This window comes from Sciurus vulgaris, assembly GCF_902686455.1.
Source record: "Sciurus vulgaris genome assembly, chromosome: 10".
Classification (NCBI taxonomy): Eukaryota; Metazoa; Chordata; class Mammalia; order Rodentia; family Sciuridae; genus Sciurus; species Sciurus vulgaris.
In genome coordinates this window covers 111,540,889-111,568,646 of record NC_136470.1, presented here as the reverse complement: position 1 = coordinate 111,568,646, position 27,758 = coordinate 111,540,889, and the positions used below count along the sequence as shown (strand labels likewise).

At 37.4% G+C, this 27,758-nt stretch overlaps 1 long non-coding RNA gene across 1 annotated transcript in view; it reads right to left on the bottom strand.

Moving 5' to 3' along the window:
• Positions 1 to 27,758, bottom strand: part of LOC306637868 — a 606,330-nt gene that overhangs the window by 100,730 nt on the left and 477,842 nt on the right. Inside the window, exon 2 of the long non-coding RNA XR_013757299.1 lies at positions 6,327 to 6,461. This is a non-coding gene — a long non-coding RNA (uncharacterized lncRNA). The remainder of the gene's footprint in view (positions 1 to 6,326; positions 6,462 to 27,758) is intronic.

The following is a 27,758-nucleotide window of genomic DNA, read 5'->3' as shown; positions in this document are numbered from 1 at the left end:
CAATTAAAAGCACTATTAATATAATGAAGATGAAGTTTTTCCCTGTTGACATCAGTTCAGCTGATTTTCAAATATATTTATTCAAGAGAGACATTCAGCATGGTTGTAGTTTCATCCCTCTTTTTATAGCAAGCCCTATGGCTGCATCATCCCTGTGATCCATTAATCTCTTACTGCATTACCCTGAAATTGTGTTGGTTATAAGTAATCATAAACTGTCAGCTTTGAAAAGCTAACATTTGTTAACTTCCTAGGCTTGAAAAAACTATTGATAAGTGAGGTTGTTAAAAAGTCAAATTAAATGTTAATTGATGCAAGGGCACAAAGCAGTAAGGCACTTAAGAGTTTAGATGCAGGCACTACATTTATCAGACTTGACAAATTATTCTGAAGAGTTTCCATAGATATCTGCTTTTATATTTTTCTCTATCACCATTCTCTGTGTAGCCTTGTCACAATTAAAAAATAGTTAAGATACTACTCTTGCTAAAGTATTTACACAGTCTCATGTGAAGCCATAGGCAAGATTCCGATTCTATTGTGTATATTTACAATGTTTTATTTTTAAGCAGTGTGGTGATCTAAGAAAAGAATCAAAGAACAGACTATCCTAGAAATTTGCATAAGGAGAAAAGAACATGCAAGCTCTTGGGGAATTAAAGAGAAGATTCTTTCTTAATCATCTCATACATTTAAATTAACCGAATTTGCATAAATGCTGAAGTGTGAATTGTTGCCTTTAAAAAAAATCCAATTCCTTTCAGACCATTGCTAATTATTCTTGGCTAATGTGGTAAAGTTAAAAGCACAGAAAGTCACTGATACTCCTCGGCTGCCTTACCCAGAACGCTGACACCAGGCATGGTCAGCTTATATAGTCTTGTTGATGGACAAGGCAGAAGTAGACTGAAATGTTGTGACCAAAATAGTTTTGTTTTCTTGGACCTTTGACTGTGTGTAGACTCTCAAAAAATAGGAAAGTATTTTGTCTGACTCTAGAGGCATCACACTTTTATAGAAATGGCTAGCTAATCACAGATCTATTTTTACTGGATTTTCCTATCGTTAAAACTAGTCCAGAGCCAGTTACTGTGTATAAATTTTGGATTCTGCTTAGCAATGGGCCGATTTTTGGCAAGTTTCTACTTAGGAAGTAATGGCAAATACATAAAAAAAAAAGGTCTCTTGGATGTTTTGAAATTTATTTGTGACTCTATTGATTTTTGACTCATTTTGTAAGTAGAATTTCTGGGACCATAAACATAGAAATTCCCTTGCACGTTCATGTTCATGGCAAGATGAACAGAATGTTTTGGTCTGAAACTGAAAAGTATTTACAGAACTTATAAGACTTAAGGATTTTTCTTAAGTGTTTGGAGAAATTTGACGGCTTAATAACTGACCTGTCATTTTAACAGTCTTGTTTTGCCATTAGAAATTTCTTTGAGTTCACATTTTCCCCTGATGTAGGATTTTGGTGAAGCACACAGTCTTGGCTGAAAAGAAGTTTGAGAGGCATCAGACTAGGGACATACATTTTAAGTTTGAATATAAGCAATTAGAATTAGAACTAAATTCAATGAATATTATTGAGTGGCTACATTGTGCTTTACTGGGCAGCCTACGAAAAGAAATCTGTATGTCTTCTCCTTTAAGATCAAATGGTCTTTTTGAAGAGGGTTGGCAAATGAAGCAATAACAGCCACTCTGTCTGGTTATTTGAGTACCCAGTACAGGGGCATGGCTGAGGGAAACTTTGGGAAGAAACCCTTCTTTTGCTCTGCTTACCAAAGCTACGTGCTTACGAGTCTGAAACAGCCTTGAAGATCAGTTAACGGACTATTTTTTTTTTTTTTTTAAATTTTTAAACTTGCCTCATGTCAGAGTGGAAAAGAGTGGAGGATCCTATGTAGGAGGTACATAATAGCCCAGTCACACATCACTTCTGCTTACTTTCCATTGGCTAGACGTTAGTCACATGGCCATACCTTACGTCAGGTGAGACTAGGAAAGGTAGTCAAAGTATAATCCTAGGAAGGAGATGAAAAGATTCTGGTGCACTGCTAGTTAGTCTCAGCCATACTCTGCTATTTTGGTTGTATATCATGCTTGTGTCTGTGTCTATATCTATGTCAATATGTATATGATCTATTGATCGATAGTTGCTTTACAAGCTTATCTATCAGTACCAAGTACTACGGCAAGTACCTAATTTTAATTAATTAATTTGCTTTGGTGTCAATATCGTCTAACAGAAAATTATTTCTGGTCTTAATATTAAAAAATACAGTGTAATATAATAAGACATATATGTTTGATTTATACACCATTTCCTGAGTCAGAGCTCTTAACAAAATTGCAGACAAATGCTGGAAGAATATTTTATTCTAATATTTGGTCTTTGACTTTGGTTTCTGGCACAAAACTCATAAAACCTTTATAATCTTTTGAGTGATAGGAACATCTGATAGAGTTTCCAAATCCCTTGGGATTTCCTGGATAATAGGAAAATATTTTGTTCAAAGGAGGTGACTCTTGGTGAGTTCCTGGATAGTCTCAGGATGGGTGCTGGTTGCTGGTACAATCAATCACGTGACAGAGGTGGGGAATTTTCAGTTCCACACCCTGACTTCTTGGGAGAGACAGAGGCTGAAAATTGAGCTCATCACTGTGACCAATGATGTAATCAATCATACCTACAGCAAGAAGAGGGACCCTAGCAGACTCCCACATTGGGACTGATGGTGTTTTCTGTCCTTGTACAGTCTGGATCCAAAATTTCCAAAAATGGACAAACTGCCAAATGTGGTTTGGGCACCTGGAATTCCAGCTCCTCAGGAGGGTAGGCAGGGGGATTGCAAGTTCAAGGACTCAGGATTCAAGAAAAGGAGGTATTAAGAGACTTGGGGCCCCAAGAGCCACTCAGAGCCGCCAGACGAGTCCTCCCATTGGGCAAGCCTCCCCGAAAGGGGTGGTAGTCCTGAAACGCAGGGAACTTCGTGGAGTAGAGTTGCCCAGGGAGACTCCCCCGCTGGAGCAGTGAACTGGGACAACTGGGAGCATTATAGAGGAGGGCCGCCCAGTGAGAGACTCACTAACAAGGTGAGGATCCCACCCAGGAGGTAGGTGTGGACCCCAGGGAACATTGCAGAGGAGGGCTGCCCAACCTAGGCAGTAGTTCTGGACTGAAGGGAACTTCTTGGAGGAGAGCTGCCCAGTGAGACTGCCCCACTGGGTGAGTCTTCCCCACCGGGTGAGGCTTTCCCACCAGAGCGGTAGAACCAGAGACCCAGGCCCAGACCAGCCATGCCTCAGTCCACATTCTAGTCCCCCTTTGACTGACCACCAGTCAACAAGTGGAGTGCCTCTGCTGACTAGCAGGGAATATACCCCACCTGAAGGCCACCACCCCTGGAGGGGCAGCTTCCTTGTAGATCACTGCATTGTCAAGTTCCTCCAAGACTTCAGGCTACTGAAGGCTAGGAGTTGAGTTATTGGAACTCTATAGGGACACTATAAGTCAATAGAGGAAATCTGTAATATCTCAGAGTTTCAGTACTACAGGGGTAGATACCTGAGCAATTTGAGAAAACAAGGGAAGAAATGTCCCAAACAAACCTAGATGCTACATCAATAAAATCCAATGACAGCATGGCAGAAGAAATGTCAGAAAGGGAGTTCAGAATGTGCATAATTAAAATGATCAGAGAAGCAAACAGTGAGATGAAAGAGCAAATGCAGGCTTTGAATGATTGCATCACTCAACAATGAAAAGAGCAAATGCAGGAAGCAAAAGATCATTTCAATAAAGAGTTAGAGATACTGAAAAAAAAAAACAGACAGAAATTCTTGAAATGAAGTAAACAATAAACCAAATTAAAAACTCCATAGAAAGCATAACCAATAGGATAGAACAGCTGGAAGACAGAACCTCAGACATTGAAGACAAAATATTTAATCTTGAAAACAAAGTTGACCAAACAGAGAAGATGGTAAGAAATCATGAACAGAATCTACAAGAATTATGGGATATCATGAAAAGGCCAAATTTAAGAATTATTGGGGTTGAGGAAGGCTTAGAGAAACAAACCAAAGGAGTGAACAATCTATTCAATGAAATAATATCAGAAAATTTCCCACATATGAAGAGTGAAATGGAAAATCAACTACAAGAGGCTTGTAGAACTCCAAATATACAAAATTACAATAGACCCACACCAAGGCACATTATAATGAAAATACCGAACATACGAAATGAAGACAGAATTTTAAAGACTGCGAGAGAAAAGAATCAAATTACATTCAGGGGGAAACAAATATGGATATCAGCAGATTTTTCAATCCCAACCCTAAAAGCTAGAAAGACCTGGAACAACATTTTTCAAGCTCTGAAAGAAAATGGATGCCAACCAAGAATCTTATACCCAACAAAACTTACTTTCAGATTTGATGATAAAATAAAATCCTTCCATGATAAACAAAAGCTAAAAGAATTTACAAAAAGAAAGCCAGTGCTACAGAACATTCTCAGCAAAATATTCCATGAGGAAGAGATAAAAAACAATGATGTAAATCAACAAAGGGAGGAACTACCCTAAAGGAATGGCCAAATAAAGGAGAAACCAAGTTGTGTCAAAAAACAAAAATGAGCCAAATGACCGGAAATACAAATCATATCTCAATAATAACCCTGAATGTTAATGGTCTGAACTCATCAATCAAAAGACATAGATTGGCAGATTGGATTAAAAAGAAAGATCCAACAATTTGCTGCCTGCAAGAGACTCACCTCATAGAAAAAGATACCCATAGACTAAAGGTGAAAGGATGGGGAAAAACATACCATGCACATGGGCACAGCTGTTGGGACTAATGACACATTAACTAACTCAGGCTGACTCCTTACTCCCTGGCGAGTGAGCAAGATCAGGACCTCAAAGGTTGTTTCAAAAGTTAATGACGATAAATCGGACCACCGTCATGGATTGGTTAACAACAGTTCCGCGAACATGATCAGCTCGTGCTTGCCATATAGTCCTATGGGAGTCTCACCTGAGTGAACCCCCCCACCCCCCTGCCCTGTACCTAGCCTCCACCCTACATAAAAGCTGTGTGACTTCCTCAGTAAATGAGTTCCTACTGTGACTGGTCTCCCTGACGTGTCTGATTGTCCTACGCCTGGAAGGCTGGGTGCGGGCGGTCAGTTGGCCCTACATTTCCTGGTCTGACCTTGTTGAGGAGTGCTCCCTTCCCTTGTCGCTGGTTGAGAAGAGCAAGGGGGCTTAAGAACCCGACACACAGCAAAAAGCCGGAGTATCCATCCTCATACAGATAATGTGGACTTGAAGTCAAGTTAGTCAGAAGGGATAAAGAAAAACATTACATACTGCTTAAGGGAAGCATAAATCAGCAAGACATAACAATCATAAATATCTATGCCCCAAACAGTGGCTCATCCATGTATATCAAACAAATCCTTCTCAATTCCAAATAATACTAGGCGATTTTAACACACCTCTCTCAACACTGGACAGATCTTCCAAACAAAAATTGAACAAAGAAACCATAGATCTCAATAACACAATCAATAATTTAGACTTAATGGACATATATAGAATATACCATCGAAAAAAGAGCAAATACACTTTCTTCTCAGCAGTACATGGATCCTTCTCTAAAATAGACCATATATTATGCCAGAAAGCTACTGTTAGCAAATATAAGAAGAAAGAGATACTACCTTGTATTCTATCAGGTCATAATGGATTGAAATTAGAAATAAGTGACAGAATGAAAAAAGAAACTACTCCAACACCTGGAGATTAAATAATACACTATTGAATGATGAATGGATAACAGAAGACATCAGGGGAGAAATAAAAATATTCTTAGAGGTAAATAAGAACAAAGACACATCATATCAAAATCTCTGGGACACTATGAAAGCAGTACTTAGAGTAAAATATATTTCATGGAGTGCATTCAATAAAGGAAGAAAAAAATCAACAAATAAATGACCTAACACTACAGCTCAAAGTCCTAGAAAAAGAAGAACAGACCAACACCAAAAGTAGTAGAAGACAGGAAATAGTTAAAATCAGAGCTGAAATCAATGAAATTGAAACAAAAGAAACAATCAAAAAATTGACAAAATGAATAGCTGGTTCTTTGAAAAGATAAACAAAATTGATAAACCCTTAGCCACACGAACAAAGAGAAGGAGAGAGAAAACTCAAATTACTAAAATTCAGAATGAACAAGGAAATATCACGACAGACATAACTGAAATACAAAACATAATTAGAAGCTATTTTGAAAATCTATACTCAAACAAAATAGAAAATTTCGAAGACATCAACAGGTTTCTAGAGACGTATGAATTGCCTAAACTGAACAAGGAGGACATACACAATTTAAATAGACCAATTTCAAGCAATGAAATAGAAGAAGTCATCGAAAGCCTACCAACAAAGAAAAGTCCAGGACCAGATGGGTTCTCAGCCGAGTTCTACAAAACCTTTAAAGAAGAGCTCATTCCAATAGTCCTCAAAGTATTTTATGAAATAGAAGAGGAGGGAACCCTTCCAAACTCATTCTCTGAGGCCAGTATCACCCTGATACCTAAACCAGACAGAGACTCATCAAGGAAAGAAAATTTCAGACCAATATCCTTAATGAACATTGATGCAAAATTTCTCAACAAAATTTTAGCAAATCACATACAAAAATATATTAAAAAGATAGTGCACCATGATCAAGTGGGTTTTACTCCAGGGATGCAGGGTTGGTTCAACATCAGGAAATCAATCAATGTAATTCACCATATCAACAGACTTAAAGTCAAGAATCACATGATTACTTCAATAGATGCAGAAAAAGCATTTGATAAAATATAGCATTCCTTTATGCTCAAAACACTAGAAAAAATAGGGATAGTGGGAACATTCCTTAACTTCATAAAGGCTATCTATGCTAAGCCCATGGCCATTATCATTTTAAATGGTGAAAAACTGATAGCATTCCCCCTAAAAACTGGAACAAGTCAGGGATGCCCTCTTTCACCACTTCTATTCAACATCATCCTTGAAACTCTAGCCAGAACAATTAGACAGACCAAAGAAAATAAAGGGATACGAAAAGGAAAAGAAGAACTCAAACTATCCCTGTTTGCTTATGCCATGATTATATATTTAGAGGAACCAGGAAATTCTACCAGAAAACTTTTAGAACTCATAAGTGAATTCAGTAAAGTAGCAGGATATAAGATCAATGCTCATAAATCTAATGCATTTTTATACATAAGTGACGAATCCTCAGAAAGAGAAATTAGGAAAACTACCCCATTCACAATAGCATCAAAAAAAAAAAAAAAAAAGAAAATACTTGGGAATCAATCTCACAAAAGAGGTGAAAGACCTCTACAATGAGAACTACAGAACACTAAAGAAAGAAATTAAAGAAAACCTTAGAAGATGGAAAGATCTCCCATGTTCTTGGATAGGAAGAATTAATATTGTCAAAATGGCCATACTACCAAAAGTGCTATACAAATTCAATGCAATTCCAATTAAAATCCCAATGACGTACCTTATAGAAATAGAGCAAGCAATCATGAAATTCATCTGGAAGAATAAGAAACCCAGAATAGTTAAAGCAATCCTCAGCAGAAAGAGTAAAACAGGGGGTATCTCAATACCAGAACTTCAACTGTACTACAAAGCAATAGTAACAAAAACAGCATGGTTTTGGCACCAAAATAGACAGGTATATCAATGGTACAAAATAGAGGACACAGACATCGAAATAAATGCAGTCTTCTCATACTAGACAAAGGTGCCAAAAACATGCAATGGAGAACAGATAACCTCTTCAACAAACGGTGCTGGGAAGACTGGAAATCCATATGCAGCAGAATGAAACTAAACCCCTATCTCTCACCCTGTACAAAACTCAACTAAAAATGGATCAAGGACCTTGAAATCACACCAGAGACCCTTCATCTTATAGAAGAAAAAGTAGGTCCAAATCTTCAACTTGCTAGCTTAGGATCAGACTTCCTTAATATGACTTTCATAGCTTTTATTTAAAGCAAGTATCAATAGCTGGGATAGATTCAAACTAAAAAGCTTTATCTCAGCAAAGGAAAGTATCAGCAATGTGAAGAGAGAGCCTACAGAGTGGGAGAATATCTTTGCCACTCATACTTCAGATAGAGCACTAATTTCCAGAATATATAAAGAACTCAAAAAACTCTACACCACGAATACAAATAACTCAATGAACAAATGGGCTAAGGAAATGAACAGACACTTCACAGAAGATCTACAAGCAATCAACAGATACATGAAAAAATATTCAACATCACTAGTAATAAGAGAAATACAAGTCAAAACTACCCTAAGATTCTAAGTCACCCCAATTAGAATGGCGATTATCATGTATACAAGCTACAATAGGTATTGGAGAGGATGCGGGGGAAAAGGTACACTCATACATTGCTCGTGGGGTTGCAAATTAGTGCAGCCACTCTGGAAAGCAGTATGGAGATTCCTCAGAAAGCTTGGAATGGAACCACCATTTGACCCAGCTGTCCCGCTCCTTGGCCTATACCCAAAGGACTTAAAATCAGCATACTACAGAGATACAGCCATATCAATGTTCATAGCTGCTCAATTCACCATAGCCAGATTGTGGAACCAACCTAGATGCCCCTCAATTGATGAATGGATAAAGAAACTGTGATATATATATATATATATATATATATATATACACACACACACACACACACACACATATATACACACATGTATATATACATATATACATATATTGATACACACACACACAATGGAATATTACTCAGCCATAAAGAAGAATAAAATTATGGCATTTTCAGGCAAATGGATGAAATTGGAGAATATCATGCTAAGTGAGATAAGCCAATCTCAAAACACCAAAGGACGAATGATCTCACTGATAAGCGGATGATGACACATAATGGGGGGTGAGATTGAGGCAAGAATGGAGGAAGGAGGGACTGTATAGGGGGAAAAGAGGGGTGGGAGGAGTGGGGGAAAGAAAAAAATAACAGAATGAATCAAATACCATTACCCTATGTCAATATATGTTTGCACAAATGGTATGCCTCTACTTTATGTACAGAGAAATAAGTTTTACCCCATTTGTTTACAATAAAAAAAAATCATACCTATATAACGCCACCTCCATAAAAACATAGGGTTCAGAGAGCTTCCATATTTTTTAACACATTGAGGTACCTGGATGGTGGTGTGTCCAGAAAGGACATGGAAGCTCTACATCCTTTCTTACAGACTTTGCCTTATGAATCTCTTCCTGTGACTCTACATTTATGTCCTTTGCAGTATCTTTTATAATATATGGATACACATTAGTAAAGTGTCCCTGAGTTCTGTGAGCCCCTCTAGCCAATTAATTGAACTCAAGAAGAGGGTCATGATAACCCTGGCTCCTAGCCAGTCAATCAGAAGCAGAGGTCAAATCTCAGGCTTGTGACTGACTTGCAAAGCAATAGCAGTAAGACTAAACCCTCGATCTTTGGGATCAAAGCTATCTCCAGTACATAATGTTAAATTGAATTGAAAATAGCATATTCAACTGTTTTTTACCAGAAAATTGTTCAGTTGGTGTTGGGGTGGGGAAAGTCACAGACATTTTGGTGACCAGAGGTGAAGTTCCCTGAATTGAGTATTGCATTGATTGCAAAAGTAGAACGAACTATATATATATATATATATTTTTTTTTTTCTTTCAGATACAGGTGTAAGAAACTGTGCCTGTACATCTCCTTGAGGAGACACCCTAAGTAGCATCTAGATTCAAGTTCTTGATCTCTTTGTTATGCAGCACATTCCTTTTCAGATCTCATTATGGCTCCATGTTATCTGAACTAAAAAAACATAAACAAAAGAGAAAACAAAACAAAAAAACAAACCTAAGAAAACTCTCTCCATTCCTCACACACTTAGGCTTTCACACATGCTCCACATGCAAAGGTAAAGCAGAGATAATATAACTGCCCTAAAATCATCTCCTATGACCAAAGTGGAACATTGGGTAAGACATAGTTGGTTCTTGTCTGCAACATTAATGAGTTCTAGCAGAAAGCACAGTGAAGACTCTATTTGGCCTGTAGAGGAAGTTTACTTATTCGATTTTAATCCTGGTCTCTGGAAAAAATTTTCTTGTCCAATGTTCTCCACAGATGTTGCTTCCATTAGATGAGAAATTTCTTTTCCTTGTCTATCTTCTTCCATGGCCACAATGTAAATGGGGACAGGAATGTATGTCCCCCCTGAGGACTGCACGGATCTCACACTCACCAGGTGCTGATGCGATTTTACTGCACACAAGAAGTGTGTTAAGGTCTGAGGAAATCAAGGGATTTTTAAACTCCAGCTCACAGCTTCTTTGGCAGTGCATTTAACTGAGAAATTTAGTAGGCTTCTGATCTATTTCTTGTATACTCTGATGCCAAGTACTACTCCGAAAGTTTTTTCCTAGATATAGTTTTTTTTTAGTTATTACTTCTTTGGTCTTGAAAATGGAAACCAATATAACATTATGTCCCTATTCTACTGAAACCAAACCTATGTTACTCTTTTTTTTTTTTTTTTTTTTTGTAGCAGGGATTGAACCCATGGGTGCTTAACCCACTGCGCAACATCACCAGCCCTTTTTTAAATATTTTCTTTAGAGTCAGCATCTCACTGAGTTGCTCAGGGTCTCACCAAGTTGCTGAGGCTAACTGAACTTGTGATCCTCCTGCCTCAGCCTCCTGAGCTGTGATGAGGCACCCATTTCCTGAGACTTTCATTGAAGACATTTTCAAGGTCTCAGTGTTCATTGAGAAACTTCATAGTCACTACCTCCTTCAGTCTTTGAGAGGGAGAAGAAACAAATGAGATCCTAAAATGAAGAATGTTAAAGATCTCAGTGTCCTTTCAAGTCTATGGTCTAAGACATTTTGGTTGGCCTAATTATAATGAGACTGATTCCTTTTCATTTTCCTTTTTTTAAAAAAAATAGGTTAGAAACAGGCTGATTCATGAGTTGAGGAATTTTATCTTTTGTAGAGCTCAGCTGAAAGCAGACATTGCCAAATATTGCAAGGGACTTTTGTAGTGCATTAATCTTATCAACACCAGGTACAGGGAACTTTTCTCCAACATTCCTCTAAAAAAACCACTGAAATATGGATATTTTATATCTGGAAAAGATGTTAAAAATGGAAAACGTTAACTTTTTTCTTTCAAAAAAATGGAAAACCTTTTAATCTCTACGAAATAGGCATTATCGGGCACTGTTAACCATTAATCCCGCAGTAAAACTTTGAGAGGTTTTACTGTGGGGTAGTTCTTGATTTATGCCTATCAATTTAAGAAAAATAAACCATTCTCTGTTCACTGGAACACTACTGGCCAAAGGCCAGAAGCTGATGATTTTTACATATCCTCTAGAATCAGATAATCAGTTAAGAAGAGGAGGCTTTAAGGTATTTGAATCAAGTTGAAAACCACATGAAATAGCTTCTGCCTATGACCTACAGAACAAGACCCAGTTGACCAGAGTAAAAAAATGCTTTAATTTTGAAGCTCTTATTTTTTCTAGATGTTTAATATATTCTTTACTGCTCTAAGTTTCTAGATTTGCTAACATACACTTGATACACATAATATTAAGCTCCTATCCTTAATACTGCTTGCTGTCTGCATCACTAACAACTCCTTGGGGTGCATGTAGTATCTGGCTTTAATTTTCATGTGATTTGGCTAAAAGATAAGTAAAAACCCTCAGTTGTGTTAGAACCAGTTCTTCAAATGAATTATCCAGTATATTGGTTGATGAGATTCAACTTTTAAGAAACTTAGATTGCAAACATTACAATAGAACAGACAGACAAAAACCTAAATCATTTATATACAGCAGCTAAGATGGAATGTTCTAATGTTTGTAAAAAACAAAACAAAACAAAACAAAACAAAAAAACAACTAAAGATTTTAAATATATAACATTTAAAGGATTTAAATCAGGAGGAAATCAGTGCCACAGCTGCTTTCAGGGCCAGAGGCACCATTTAAGGATTTTTTTTGTAGTAGTTAGCTTTTTTGATAGAACGTTTACCAAAATAGACCTTGAATATGATTTAAAAATATGCTGTACAAGGGGATGGTTTCAAGATGGCAGAGGTCACTTTCCTGGCTGCTGCATAGCATGAAACCAAGAAAGCAGACAGGCAGCTTTCAAGCAAGGTGGGTGAATTAAAAAAAAAAAAAAAGGTGGGGGGCGGTTACTTTACTGGAATTTAATACTGGACAATCAAAGCAAATGGGGGACTTGGGAGATTGACTATAATAAAATAAGGAGGAAATCAGTGCCACAGCTGCTTCCAGGGCCAGAGGCACCAGCAAGAGCAGTCCCTCCATGAGCTCAGGGCAGGGATAAAGGAATTGAAGGAGTCTGCACTTTTAAGAGAACTGAGGTATGTCTGGGTACAGAGAGTTTAGAGATCATAGACGCTGCCCAACTAAACTGAAAGGCACTGCACAACAGCCTTGTATGGGAAAGAAACTGCATCTCTCCTGGTGGTGTGTGGAGGACAGAGGAAGGAGCCATTTTGCAGCTGCAGCTCAGGAAGCCTGGCAAACCTGAGTCTGCCCTGAAATACAGACCTGGCAAACACACACTGCACAATATAGAGTGGGTGGAAGTGACTAGGAGAAAATCAAACGTGGAGAGAGGTTTACACAGGGAGCAACTGGTCGCAGAAACCCACCTGGCTCTCCCCCTTCCCCTCTCATCTGGCTGCTTTCAGGAGTGACTGCTAGGGAATTTAAAATATGAGGTCAGGAGAGACTGAGTTTGGAGACTGAACCCAAGACCAGGAACCTTGGAGTCTGCAGGTGACCTAGTAGACTAAGAATTGGCTCCTCTACCACATGAGTGGAACCAAGGGGAGTATACCTGGGGTATACTTTTCCAGTGTGGACCAGCAATTGCTGGGTCCAAGAGGTGTGTTGATTTAAAATCTCCAGACCAATGGGCATCCAGCAAAGAGCCTGGAGCCTAGTTAAGCCTAAGGCCAGCCTCCAGGAGTTCTGTCTAAGAATTACCTCTCTCACCATAGCAATCCCACCCTAAGGGTAGAGCAGGCATCATACTCCAGACATCCCCACCTGACTGCTGAGAAGGGAAGCCGAGAATTTTTTGAACTCCAGTGGAATCAGTTCTTTAACTTTTGATTGATGTCTTTTTTTTTTTTTTTCTTTCTTTTCTCTGCTTACTTGTGGCCTTGATGGTTCATGGATATTTATACATGTTCATATGTTTTTTTCTTTTCATATTTCTAGGATTTTTGAAACCAATTATTTTTCGTGGATCAGTTTTTTCAGGACTAGGAAGTTTGATTAATATATTTCAATTTTGATTTGTATTTTATTATTTTTAATTTTTAAAATTTTTACTTTATATATATGTATATATATCTCATTTATGCTCCCCTTGAATCTGCTTCACTTTTCTTCTGCTAATAGCCAATTGCTATTGTTCTCTCTTTCATTCTTCCTTAATTGTTTTACATCTATCCTTTCTGCTTTTCACTCATAATCATCACATCCTGTATGACTTCTGTTCTCTTTCTGTCCTTCATTTGAAATTGTAAACCAATTTTTAAAATTATTTTTTATTTTTACAGCTTGGATTTTGATTCATTGTATACAAATGGGGTACATTTTTTCATTGTGCACGATGTAAATTCATACCATTTGTACAATTATACATGTACATAGGATAATGTCTGTCTCATTCCACCATTTTTCATATCCCACCCATTTCCTTCTACGTAATCTAAAGTTCCTCATCTTCTCTCACCTCCCAACTCCCCACCCCCATTACATATCATCATTCACTTATCAGGGAAAACATTTGGCCTTAGATTTTTGAGGATTGGTTTATTTCACTTAGCGTGATATTCTCCAATTCCATCCATTTATCTGCAAATAACATAATATTATTCTTCTTTATGGCTGAATAATATTCCATTGTATATATATTCCACAGTTTTTTTTTAATCCATTCATCTGTTGAAGGGCATCTAAATTGGTTCCACAATCTAGCTATTGTGAATTGAGCTGCTATAAACATTGGGGTGGCTGTGTTACTGTAGTATGCTACTTTTAAGTCTCTGGGTATATACTGAGGAGTGGGATAACTGGGTCAAAAGGTGGGTCCATTATAATTTTTCTGAGGATTCTCCATACTGCTTTCCAGGGTGACTACACCAATTTGCAACTCTACGAGCAATGTAAGTGTGCCTTTTCCCCCACATCCACACCAACACTTATTATTGCTTGTGTTCTTGATAATAGCCATTCTAATTGGAGTGAGATGAAATCTTAGAGTTTTTTTAATTTGCATTTCTCTAATTGCTAGAGATGTTGAACACTTTTTTTTTTTAAAAACTTACTGTTTTTATTGTAAGCAATAACTTGTCATATCATTTCTGTTTATTGTGACAACATTCTAGATGTCAAAGCAGAAAATATTTGGTTTAATGCTATATATTGTTCGTATTAGTTGCTACTATTTGTCTACCTCTAAATGATGAAGTACTGGAAACCTTCAGGGACACTATAAGTCTACAGGGCAGAAACTCTACTGCCTCATATCCATACTGTTTCATGAATAGACACACAAACAACATTAAAAAAAGAGAAAAAATCTCTCCAAACAAATCAAGATACCTCAATAACAAAATCCATCACCACCACAATGGAAGAAATGTCAGAGAAGTAGTTTAGGATGTACATAGTTAAACTAATCTGCAAGGTGAAGGGCAATGTAAGGAGTGATATCAGAGAGAAAATACAGGAAGTGAAAGATAACTTCAATAAAGAGATAGAGATTGTGAAAAACAAATCAAGCAGAAATTCTCAAAATGAAGCAATCCACAAACCAAATTAAGAATTCAATGGAAATCATGGCCAAAGACTAGACCACCTGGAAGACAGAGTTTCAGGCAATGAAGACAAAATAATAGAATCTTGAAAATAAAGTTGACCATGGAAAAAAAATTAAGAGAGCATGAAAAAAACTTCCAAAAAATATGGAATAACATGAAAATATCAAATTTAAGATTTACTGGGATAGATGAAAAACTTAGAGATAAAAACCAAAGGAATATACAATTTTATAAATTTTTTTCTGTGAAATAATATTGTAAAATTTCCCAAACCTAAAAAATAAAATGGAAAATCAGATATAGGAGGCTTATAGGACCCTGAATATACAAAATTACAATAGACCCACACCAAAGAACATTATTATGAAATTGCCTAACATACAGAATAAGTATAGTATTTTAAAGGCTCATAGAGAAAAATGACAAGTCATATTTAGAGGGAAACCAATCCAGATCTCAGCTTATTTCACAACTCAGACCCTCAAAGCTAGGAAGTCTTGGAGCATATACTAAGGTTTGAAAGAAAATGGTAGCCAGGAAAGAATACTATACCCAGCAAAATTAAGCTTCAGAATTGATAATGAAATAAAAACCTTCCATGATAAACAAGTTAAAAGAACTGACAACTATAATATAATATTTCATGAAGAGGAAATGAAAAATAAAAGTGAAAACCAGCAAAGGGAGGCACTAACCTAGAAGAACAGTCTATCAAGGAGAGACTAATTTAAATTAAAACCAGAAAAAAAAATTAGAATGACAGGAAATAAAAATCATTTCTCAATAATAACATTGAGTGTAAATGACCTAAATTCTTCAATCAAAAGACATAGACTGGCAGATGGGAATAAAAAATAAAATCCAACAATGTGCTCTCTTTAGATCTCAAAGGCAATGACTTCTGTAGACTGAAGGTAAAAGAACAGGAAAAAAATTTATCATTCACATTAATTTCATAAAAAAGCAGGGGGGTCTATCCTCATATCACATAAAGTGGACTTCGAGTCAAAATTAATTAGAAGGGTCGAAGGACATTTCATGCTACTTAAGGGAAGACATATTACTTGCCCAAATGGAATCAGGAGGATACAGAAACTTTAAAAAGATCAATTTCAAGCAATGAAACAGAAGATGCCATCAAAAGTCTACCAAGAAAGAAGAGTCTAGAACCACACATATTCTCATCCAAGTTCTACTGGACCTTCAGAGAAGAACTAACACCAACCTCCTCAAATTATTCCAGGAAATAGAAAAGGAGAAAATCCTTCCAAACTCATCCTGTGAAGTTAGTATCACCCTGACACCAAAACCAAAGACACATCAGGGAAAGAAAATTTCAGACCAATATCCCTGATAAACATAGATGCAAAAATTCATAATAAAATACTGGCAAATTGCATACAAAAACATATTAAAAAATAGTACACCATGATCAAGTAGGGTTCATCCCAGGAATGCAAGTTAGGTTCAACATATGGAAATCAATAAATGTAATTCATCACATCAATAGACTTAAAGATAAGACTCACATAATTATCTCAATAGATGCAGAAAAAGCATTTGACAAAACAAAGCATCCATTCATGTTCAAAACAGTAGAAAAATTAGGGATTGTAAGAACATACCTCAAAATCATAAAAGCTATATATGCTAAACCCAAGCCCAACATCATTCTAAATGGAGAAAAATTGAAAGAATTCCCACTAAAAACTGGAACAAGACAGGGATGCTCTCTTTTGCCACTTCTATTCAACATAGTCTTTGAAACTCTAGTCAGAGCAATTAGAAGAAAGAAATTAAAGGGATGCAAATAGGAAAGAAGAAATCAAATTATCACTATTTGCTGATGACAACTTTATATTTAGAAGACCCAAAAAAACTTCACTAGAAAGCTTCTAGAACTCATAAATGAATTTGGCAAAGTAGCAGAATATAAAATTACACCTATAAATCAATTGTGTTCCCATACATCAGTGATAAATCAACTAAAACATAAATTAGTAAAACTATCCCATTTACAATAACCTCAAAGAAAATAAAATATTTGTGAATCAATCTAACAAAGAGGTGAACTATCTCTACAATAACCATTTAACTCTAAAAAAGAAATTGAAGAAGACCTTAGAAGATGGAATGATCTCCCATGTTCTTGGATAGGCAGAATTAATATTGTCAAAATGACTATAGAATCAAAAGGACTATGCAGATTTAATGCAACTCCCACTAAGCATCTGATGAAAATCTTCATAGAAGTAGAAAAAGCAGTGAAGAAATTTATTTGGAAAAATAAAATGCCCAGAAGAGCCAAAGCAATCCTCAACGTGAAAAGTGAAGCAGGAGGCATCACAATACCAGACCCTATACTACAGTAACAAAAACGGCATGGTATTGGCACCAAAACAGACATGAAGACCAATGGTATAGAATAGAAGACAGAGAGACTAACCCACATAAGTACAGTTATCTCTTACTAGACAAAGGCTTCAAAAGCACATGTTGAAGAAAAGATAGCCTTTAACAAATGGTGCTGGGAAAATTGGAAATTCATATGTAACAAAATGAAATTAGATCCTTGTGTCTCATCCTGCACATAACTCAACTGAAAGTGGATCAAGGACCTAGGCATTAGATCAGTGACCCTGCACCTGGTAGAAGGAAAAGTAATCCCAATTCTCTATCATGTTGGCTGAGGAACTGAATTCTTCAATAATATACCTAAGTGCAAGAAGTAAAATGAAATGGGATGGATTCAATCTAGACAGCTTCTTCACAGAAAAGGAAATAATCAAGAACATGAAGAGAGAACTTACATTCTTGAGGAAGAAAATCTTCGCCACCTGCACCTCAAATAGAGCATTAATCTCCAAGGATATATAAAGAATTAAAAAAAACTTAAAATCAAAAAAACACAAATAACCCTATCAGTAAGTGGGCAAAGGAACTGAAGAGACATTCCTAGAAGATGAAACATGATAGATCAATAAATACATGCAAAAATGCTTAACATCATTAGCAATTAGAGGAAAGGAAATTAAAACTACACTGATATTTCATGTTGTTCCTGTCAGAATGGCAATGATCAAGAATACAAGTAATGAGGGGGGTTTCAAGATGGTGGACTAGAGGGTGGCTGCATTTCATGTTGTTCCAGGACTCAGGATTCAAAAGAGGAGATATTGAGAGACTTGGGACCAACAAAGTCGCTGGGTGAATCTCTCCCATTGGGGAGGCGTCCTGGATGGGGCGATAGTCCCGGAACGCAGGGAACTTTGTGAACTAGAGCTGCCCAACAAGACACCTCTCCCCCGCTGAAGCAGTGAACTCGGACAACTGAGAGCATGGTAGAGGAGGCCGCTCAGCACAGCGCTTGGACTCGGAGCAACCACTGGGGCTCCGGACGGCTGCCAAGAGGAGGAGCTGCGTGGCGAGCTGTTTGGACTCAGAGCAACCACTCCTGAACACTGGGGCCTGCCCAGAGGAGGAGGAGGAGCGTGGTGGGTTGCTTGGGCTCAGAGTGACTGCACCAGGGGTACAGACGGTTGCCAGAGGAGGAGCTGTGCGACGAGCTGTTTGGACTCGGAGCAACCACTCCTGAACACCAAGGGGGCTGCCCGGAGGAGGAGGAGGAGTGCAGCGGGTTGCATGGACTCAGATTCACTGCATCAGAGCTCCGGGCAGCTGGTCAGAGGAGGAGGCGAGTGGTGAATGGTTGGGACTCAAAGCGACCACTCCTGAACACCAGGGGGCTGCCCCGAGGAGGCATGTGGCGGGTCGCTTGGACTCAGAGCGACTGCTCCTGAACACCTGGGGGGCTGCCCGGAAGAGGAGGAGGAATGGGGCAGGTAACTTGGACTCGCAGTGACTGCCCAAGGCTATGGGCAGTTGGCGGGAGGAGGAGGCATGCAGTGAGTTGCTTGGACTCCTAGTGACCACAATGGAACACCGGGCAGATGTCTGGAGGAAGAGGCATGCGGAAGGTTGCTGCAACTTGGAGCAACTGTACAGGGCTCCAGGTGGCTGCTCAGAGGAGGGACCACATAGCCAGGTGATTAGGTACAGAGCAGGGTCCCGGGACCTAGGAGGCTTCTTGGTGGAAGAGCTGCACAGAGACACGCTTAGGGGTGAAGCAAAGGTTCCAGGACTGTGAGCAGATTCTCTGAGGAGAGGCAGCCTAAGGAGACTCGTCTGTGAAAGTTGAGGCTCCCAGGCCCAGGAGGTAGGTCCGGGCCCCTGGGAACGTTGCAGAGGAAGGCAGCCCAGCACAGGCAGTAGTTGTGGATTGAGGGGAACCTTTAAGAGGGGAAGTGACCAGCGAAACTCCCCAACAGTGAGTCTTCCCTGCCGGGTGGGGTTTTCCCACAAGGACGGTAAAACCAGAGACACAGGCTCAAACAGGCCTTGCCTCAGCCTGCAGCCTAGTTCCCCTTTGGATGACCATTGGTCAACAAGTGGAGGGACCTCTGCCCACTAGCAGGGAATATACACCACCTGAAGGCCACCACCCCTAGAGAGGCAGCTTCCTTGTGGAGCACCGCATTATCAACTTCCTCCAAGACTTCAGCCTACTGAAGGCTAAGAGGGGATATACTAGAAATCTTCAGGGACATTATAAGTCAATAGAGGAAATCTGCAATATCTTAGTGGTCCACTGATACCTGAAAAATATGAGAAAACAAGGGAAGAAAATGCCCCAAACAAATCTAGATGTTACATCAAAAAAACCTAGTGACAGCATGGCAGAAGAAATGACAGAAAAGGAGTTCAGAATGTACATAATTAAAATGATTAAGGAAGCAAATGATGAGATGAAAGAGCAAATGCAGGCATTGAAGATCACACCAATCAACAGTTAAAAGAGGAAATACAGGAAGCAAAAGATCATTTCAATAAAGAGTTAGAGATATTGAAAAAAAACCAAACAGTAATCCTTGAAATGAAGGAAAAAATAAACCAAATTAAGAACTCCATAGAAAGCATAATCAATAGGATAGAACAGCTGGAAGACAGAACCTCCGATATTGAAGACAAAATATTTAACCTTGAAAACGAAGTTGAAGAAACAGAGAAGATGGTAAGAAATCATGAACAGAATCTACAAGAACTATGGGATATCATGAAAAGGACAAATTTAAGAACTATTGGGATTGAGGAAGGCTTGGAGAGACAAACCAAAGGAATGAACAATCTATTCAATGATATAATATCAGAAAATTTCCCAAATCTGAAGAATGAAATGGAAAATCAAGTTCAAGAGGCTTATAGGACTCCAAATACACAAAATTACAACAGACCCACACCAAGGCACATTATAATGAAAATATCTAACATACAAAATAAAGACAGAATTTTAAAGGCTGTGAGAGAAAAGAACCAAATTACATTAGGGGGAAACCAATACGGATATCAGCAGATTTTTCAATCCAGACCCTAAAAGCTAGAAGGGCCTGGAACAACATTTTTCAAGCCCTGAAAGAAAATGGATGCCAACCAAGAATCTTATACCGAGCAAAACTTACCTTCAAATTTGACAAAGATATAAAATCCTTCCATGATAAACAAAAGCTAAAATTATTTTCAAAAAGAAAGCCAGCATTACAGAACATTCTCAGCAAAATATTCCATGAGGAAGAGATGAAAAACAAAGAAGCAAATCAGCAAAGGGAGGAATTATCCTAAAGGAATTGTCAAACAAAGGAGGAACCAAGTCGTGTCAAAAAAATAAATAAATAAAATTTAAAAAATGAACCAAATGACTGGGAATACAAATCATATCTCAATAATAACACTGAATGTTAATGGCTTGAATTCTTCAATCAAAAGACATAGACTGGCAGATTGGATTAAAAAGAAACATCCAACATTATGTTGCCTGCAAGAGACTCACCTCAGAGAAAAAGATACCCATAGACTAAAAGTGACAGGATGGGGAAAAACATACCATGTACATGGACTCAGCAAAAAAGCTGGAGTATCCATCCTCATTTCAGATAATGTGGACTTCAAGCCAAAGTTAGTCAGAAGGGATAAAGAAGGACATTTCATACTGCTTAAGGGAAGCATAAATCAGCAAGACATAACCATTATAAACATCTATGCCCCAAACAGTGGCTCATCCATGTATGTCAAACAAATCCTTCTCAATTTCAGAAACTAAATAGACCATAACACAATAATACTAGGTGATTTTAACACGTCTCTCTCACCACTGGACACATCTTCCAAACAAAAATTGAACAAAGAAACCATAGATCTCCATAACACAATCAATAATTTAGACTTAACAGACATTTATAGAGTATACCATCCAACCTAGAGCGAATACACTTTCTTCTCAGCAGCTCATGGATCCTTCTCTAAAATAGACCATATATTATGCCACAAAGCTAATGTTAGCAAATATAAAAAGATAGAGACACTACCTTGTATTCTATCAGATCATAATGGATTGAACTTAGAAATAAATGAAAGAGTAAAAAAACAGAAACTACTCCAACACCTGGAGATTAAACAATATGCTATTATATGATGAATGGATAACAGAAGATATTAGGAAGGAAATTAAAAAATTCTTAGAGGTAAATGAGAACAAAGAAACATCATATCAAAATCTTTGGGACACTATGAAAGCAGTACTTAGAGGAAAATTTGTTTCATGGAGCGCATTCAATAAAAGAAGTAAAACTCAACAAATAAATGACCTAACACTACAGCTCAAAGTCCTACAAAAAGAAGAACAGACCAACACCAAAATTAGTAGAAGACAGGAAATAGTTAAACTCAGAGCTGAAATCAACGAAATTGAAACAAAAGAAACAATACAAAAAATTGTCAAAATAAATAGTTGGTTCTTTGAAAAAATAAACAAAATTGATAAACCTTTAGCCACACTAACAAAGAGAAGATGAGAGAAAACCCAAATCAAAAAATTCGGAATGAACAAGGAAATATCACAACAGACACGAGTGAAATACAAAACATAATTAGAGGCTATTTTGAAAATCTATACTCCAACAAAATAGAATATTTGGAAGACATCAACAGGTTTCTAGAGACGTATGAATTGCCTAAACTGAACGAGGAGGACATACACAATTTAAATAGACCAATTTCAAGTACTGAAATAGAAGAAGTCATCGAAAGCCTACCAACAAAGAAAAGTCCAGGACCAGATGGGTTCTCAGCCGAGTTCTACAAAACCTTTAAAGAAGAGCTCATTCCATTACTTCTCAAAGTATTCCATAAAATAGAAGAGGAGGGACCCCTCCCAAACTCATTCTATGAAGCCAATATTACCTGATACCTAAACCAGACAGAGACACATCAAGGAAAGAAAATTTCAGACCAATATCCTTAATGAACATCCATGCAAAAATTCTCAACAAAATTTTAGCAAATCGCATACAAAAACATATTAAAAAGATAGTGCACCACGATCAAGTGGGTTTCATCCCAGGGATGCAAGGTTGGTTCAACATCAGGAAATCAATCAATGTAATTCACCATATCAATAGACTTAAAGTCAAGAATCACATGATTATTTCAATAGATGCAGAAAAAGCATTTGATAAAATGCAGCACCCCTTCATGCTCAAAACACTAGAAAAAATCGGGATAGTGGGAACATTCCTTAACATTGTAAAGGCCATTTATGCTAAGCCCATGGCTAATATCATTTGAAATGGTGAAAAACTAAAAGCATTCCCCCTAAAAACTGGAACAAGGCAGGGAGGCCCTCTTTCACCACTTCTATTCAACATCGTCCTTGAACTCTACCCAGAGCAATTAGACAGACCAAAGAAATTAAAGGGATACGAATAGGAAAAGAAGAACTCAAACTATTCCTGTTTGCCGATGATATGATTATATACTTAGAGAAACCAGGAAATTCCACCAGAAAACTTTTAGAACTCATAAGTGAAATCAGTAAAGTAGCGGGTATAAGATCAATGCACATAAATCTAATGCATTTTTATACATAAGTGATGAATCTTTGGAAAGAATAATTAGGAAAACTACCCCATTCACAATAGCCTTGAAAAAAATAAAATACCTGGGAATCAATCTCACAAAAGAGGTGAAAGACCTCTACAATGAGAACTACAGAACACTAAAGAAAGAAATTAAAGAAAACCTTAGAAGATGGAAAGATCTCCCATGTTCTTTAATAGGAAGAATTAATATTGTAAAAATGGCCATACTACCTAAAGTGCTATGCAGATTCAATGCAATTCCAATTAAAATCCCAATGACATACCTTACAGAAATAGAGCAAGTAATTATGAAATTCATCTGGAAGAATAAGAACCCCAGAATAGCTAAAGCGCAATCCTTAGCAGGAAGAGTGAAACAGGGGTATCGCAATTCCAGGTCTTCAACTCTACTACAAAGCAATAGTAACAAAAATGGCATGGTATTGGTACCAAAATAGAAAGCTAGATCAATGGTACAGAATAGAGGACATGGACACAAACCCAAATAAATACAATTTTCTCATACTACACAAATGTGCCAAAAATATGCAATGGAGAAAAGATAGCATCTTCAACAAATGGTGCTGAGAGAATTGGAAATCCATATGCAACAGAATGAAACTAAACCCATATCTCTCACCATGCACGAAACTAAACTCAAAATGGATTAAGGACCTCGGAATTGGACCAGAGACCCTGCAGATTATAGAAGAAAAAGTAGGTCCAGATCTTCAACAGGTAGGCCGAGGACCAGTCTTCCTCAACAGGACTCCCATAGCACGAGAAATAAAAGCAAGAATCAATAACTGGGATAGATTCAAACTAAAAAACTTTCTCTCAGCAAAGGAAACTATCAGCAATGCGAAGAAAGAGCCTGCAGAGTGGGAGAAAATCTTTGCCAATCATACTTCAGATAGAGCACTAATCTCCAGAATGTATAAAGAACTCTAAAACCTCTACACCAAGAATGCAAATAATCCAATAGACAAATGGCCTAAGGAAATGAATAGACACTTCACAGAAGAAGATCTACAAGCAATCAACAAACATATGGGAAAATGTCCAACATCTCTAGTAATAAGAGAAATGCAAATCAAAACCACCCTAAGATTCCATCTCGCCCCAATTAGAATGGCAATTATCAAGAATACAAGCAACAACAGGTGTTGGTGAGGATGTGGGGAAAAAGGTACACTCATACACTGCTGTTGGGGCTGCAAATTAGTGCAGCCACTCTGGAAAGCAGTGTGGAGATTCCTTAGAAACCTTGGAATGGAACCACCATTTGACCCAGCTATCCCACTCTTTGGCCTATACCCAAAGTACTTAAAATCAGCATACTACAGAGATACAGCCACATCAATGTTCATAGCTGCTCAATTCACAATAGCCAGATGGTGGAATCAACCTAGATGTCCTTCAATTGATGAATGGATAAAGAAATTGTGGTATATATATACAATGGAATATTACTCCGCCATAAAGAATGATAAAATTATGGCATTTGCACGCAAATCAATGAAATTGGAGAATATCATGCTAAGTGAGATAAGCCAATCTCAAGAAGCCAAAGGACGAATGATATTGCTAATAAGTGGATGATGACACATAATGGGGGGGTGGGAGGAGTTAGGGATGGAGTTAGGGTTAGGGAGGGGGGCAAGAATGGAGGAAGGAAGGACTGTTCAGAGGGAAAAGTGGGGTGGGAGGGGTGGGAGGAAGGGAAAAAATAACAGAATGAATCAAATAACATTACCCTATGTAAATTTATGATTACACAAATGGTATGCCTTTACGCTGTGTACAAACAGAGAAACAACATGTATCCCATTTGTTTACAATAAAAACAAAAGAATACAAGTAACAATAAATGTTAGTAAGTATGTGGGGAAAAATGTATACTCATACATTGTTGGTGGGAATGCAAATTGGTCTAACCGCTTTAGAAAGCAATATGGAGAGTCCTCAGAAAACTTGGAATGAAACCATTTGACCCAGCTATCTCACTCCTTGGTTTATACCCAAAGGATTTAAAATCAGCATACTATCGTGATGCATCCACATCCATGTTTATAGCAGTTCAACTCACAGTGGCTAAGCTATGGCACCAACCTACGTGCCCTTCAACAAATGAATGGATAAAGAGAAGTGGTATATATATATACCACATATATAATGAAATATTAGGTATAAAAAAGAAGAATGAAATTATGGTATTTGCTGGTAAATGTATGGAACTGGAGACTATTATTCTAAGTGAAATAAGTCAATCCCAAAAAACCATAGGATGAATATTCTCTCTGATATGCAGATGCTGACTTACTATAGAAAGGAGGAAAGTGGGGACTAGATCTGTCACTAGATTGGACAGAGCAGAGTGGGGGGAAGGAAGGGGGAGTGGGAGTGGGAATGGAACGAAAGTAGAATGAATCAGACACAACTTTCCTATGTTTATATACGAATGCACTACTAGTGTAACTCTACGTCATGTACAAACACAAAATGGGAAGTTCTACTCCATGTATATATGATGTGTCAAAATACATTCTATTGTCATGAATAAATATAAAAAATTTTAAAAAATATGCTATACAAGTTAAAGCCACCTTTAACTGAATTTTTTTTTCTGTCAACATTCATAAGTTGAAGCCCCAAATCCTAATATAATGGTATTTGGGGATGGGACCCTTAAGAGACAATTAAGTTCAGATGAGGTCTTGAGGGTTGGACCCTCAGAATGAGATTAATGCTCTTATAAGAAGAGATCTAAGAATGTCCCCTCTTTCTGTGTCTATCTCCCCTCATGTGAGGACATAGCAAGAAGGCACTATTTGCAAGAAAAAGTTCTCACCAGAATCAAACTACACTGGCACCTTGATCTTGGATTTCTCATTTCTAAAGCTTTGATAAAATGTCTGTTATTGAAGGCTCCCAGGGTATAGTACTTTTTAATGACAGTCAAAACTGATTAAGATACCACCTCATTTTAACAGACTTGCAGGAAGGCTTATTTCTTAAGCTTAAATGCATGGTATTTACTGTACATCCATCTGATGATTTACCTAACTTCTGACTCTAATCTGCACTTACTGAGCAGTATAATAACATGAAAAATAATTAGATAACTCCATGGATATTTTTGTTTAAATGAAAACAAATGATTGCTGGCAAATGTTTTGGATTTGTGCATGAAGTTTTCCATTCAGTATCTAGAAACTGGACAGGAATTTTTTTAAAAAAATTTAAATTTGTTCTAATTAGTTATACATGACAGTAGAATGCATTTCTGCATTTTGATAAGTCATACAGAAAATGGAGTATAATCTCTCATTTTTCTGATTGTACATTTGTAGGATCACATCAGTCATGCAGTCATATATGCACATGAGGTAATAATGTCTGTTTCACTCTACTATTCTTCCTACCCCCATACCCTTCCCTTCCCTTCATTCCCCTCTAACCAATCTAAAGTAACTCTATTTTTCCCTAGAGCCCCCCCCCCCCATTGTGAATTAGCATCTGAAGATCAGAGAAAACATTCAGTTTTTAGTTTTTTGGGTTTGGCTTATTTCATTAGCATGATATTCTCCAACTCCACCTATTTACCAGCAAATGCCATAATTTCATTCTTCTTTAAAGCTGAGTAATATTCCATCATATATATATATTTTTTTTTTCTTTATCCATTAATCTGTTGAAAACACCTAGGTTGGTTCCATAGTTTAACTATTATGAGTTGAGCTGCCATGAACATTGATGAGGCTGCATCTCTATATTTTGCTGCTGTTAAGTCCTTCTTATATAAATTGAAGAGTGGGATAACTGGATCAAATGGTGGTTCCATTCCAAGTTTTCTGAGAACTTTCCATACTGCTTTCCATAATGGTTGCAACAATTTGCATTCCTACCAGCAATGTATGAGTGTTCCTTTTTCCCCACATCTTCATCAACATTTATTGTTGCCTATATTCTTGATAATTGCCATTCTAATTGGAATGAGATGACATGTTAGAGTAGTTTTGATTTGCATTTCTCTAATTACTAGAACATTTTTTCATATATTTGTTGATTGATTATGTATCTTCTGTGAAATGTCTGCTCAATTCTTCAGCCCATTTATTGATTGAGTTTTTTGGGTTGTTTTGGTGTTTTTTGAGTTATTGGACAGGGTTTTATTATCTCAGTTGCCAATGCTTATATTCAGAATAGTACCCAAATCACTGGAATCTGTTTTGATACACTTTTCCTCTTTACAAAAACAAAGTAAAAGAAAGAAAGAAATCTTTAGATAAGTTAGTTCAAAGACAAGAAATAACATGCCTCAATCTGAGACACCCCCCCACCAACTTAGCTAAGAGGTGATTTGAGGCTTCTTTTATCTGCCCCAATTCTTCTAATTTCTTGCTTTACAATATTCCTTCAAAGTAGGAATGTGTCTACATGTTATAGCTCATATATTGACAGGAAAGCTTGACAATGCAACTAAGACCAAAAGTTCCATGCCTGAGAAAGTTATGACATCAATTGATGGTGATTTAAGGCAGAGCAGCCTTAGAAAGTCAATTCCATAGACTTTCCTGGAGTCTTTATTATTTCTAAGACACCTGGAAATCCAAAAAGTAAATTATGTACTATAGTTTCTTCACACTTGTAATTAGATATGCTCCCTTTCTTTAATTTGGACACTTTTAACTCTTGGTTTAGAAGTAAACTACCAACTATCATTGATCATAGTATGATCAATACATATGATCATTACAAAGATCACACATTACCCTCAGTCTCT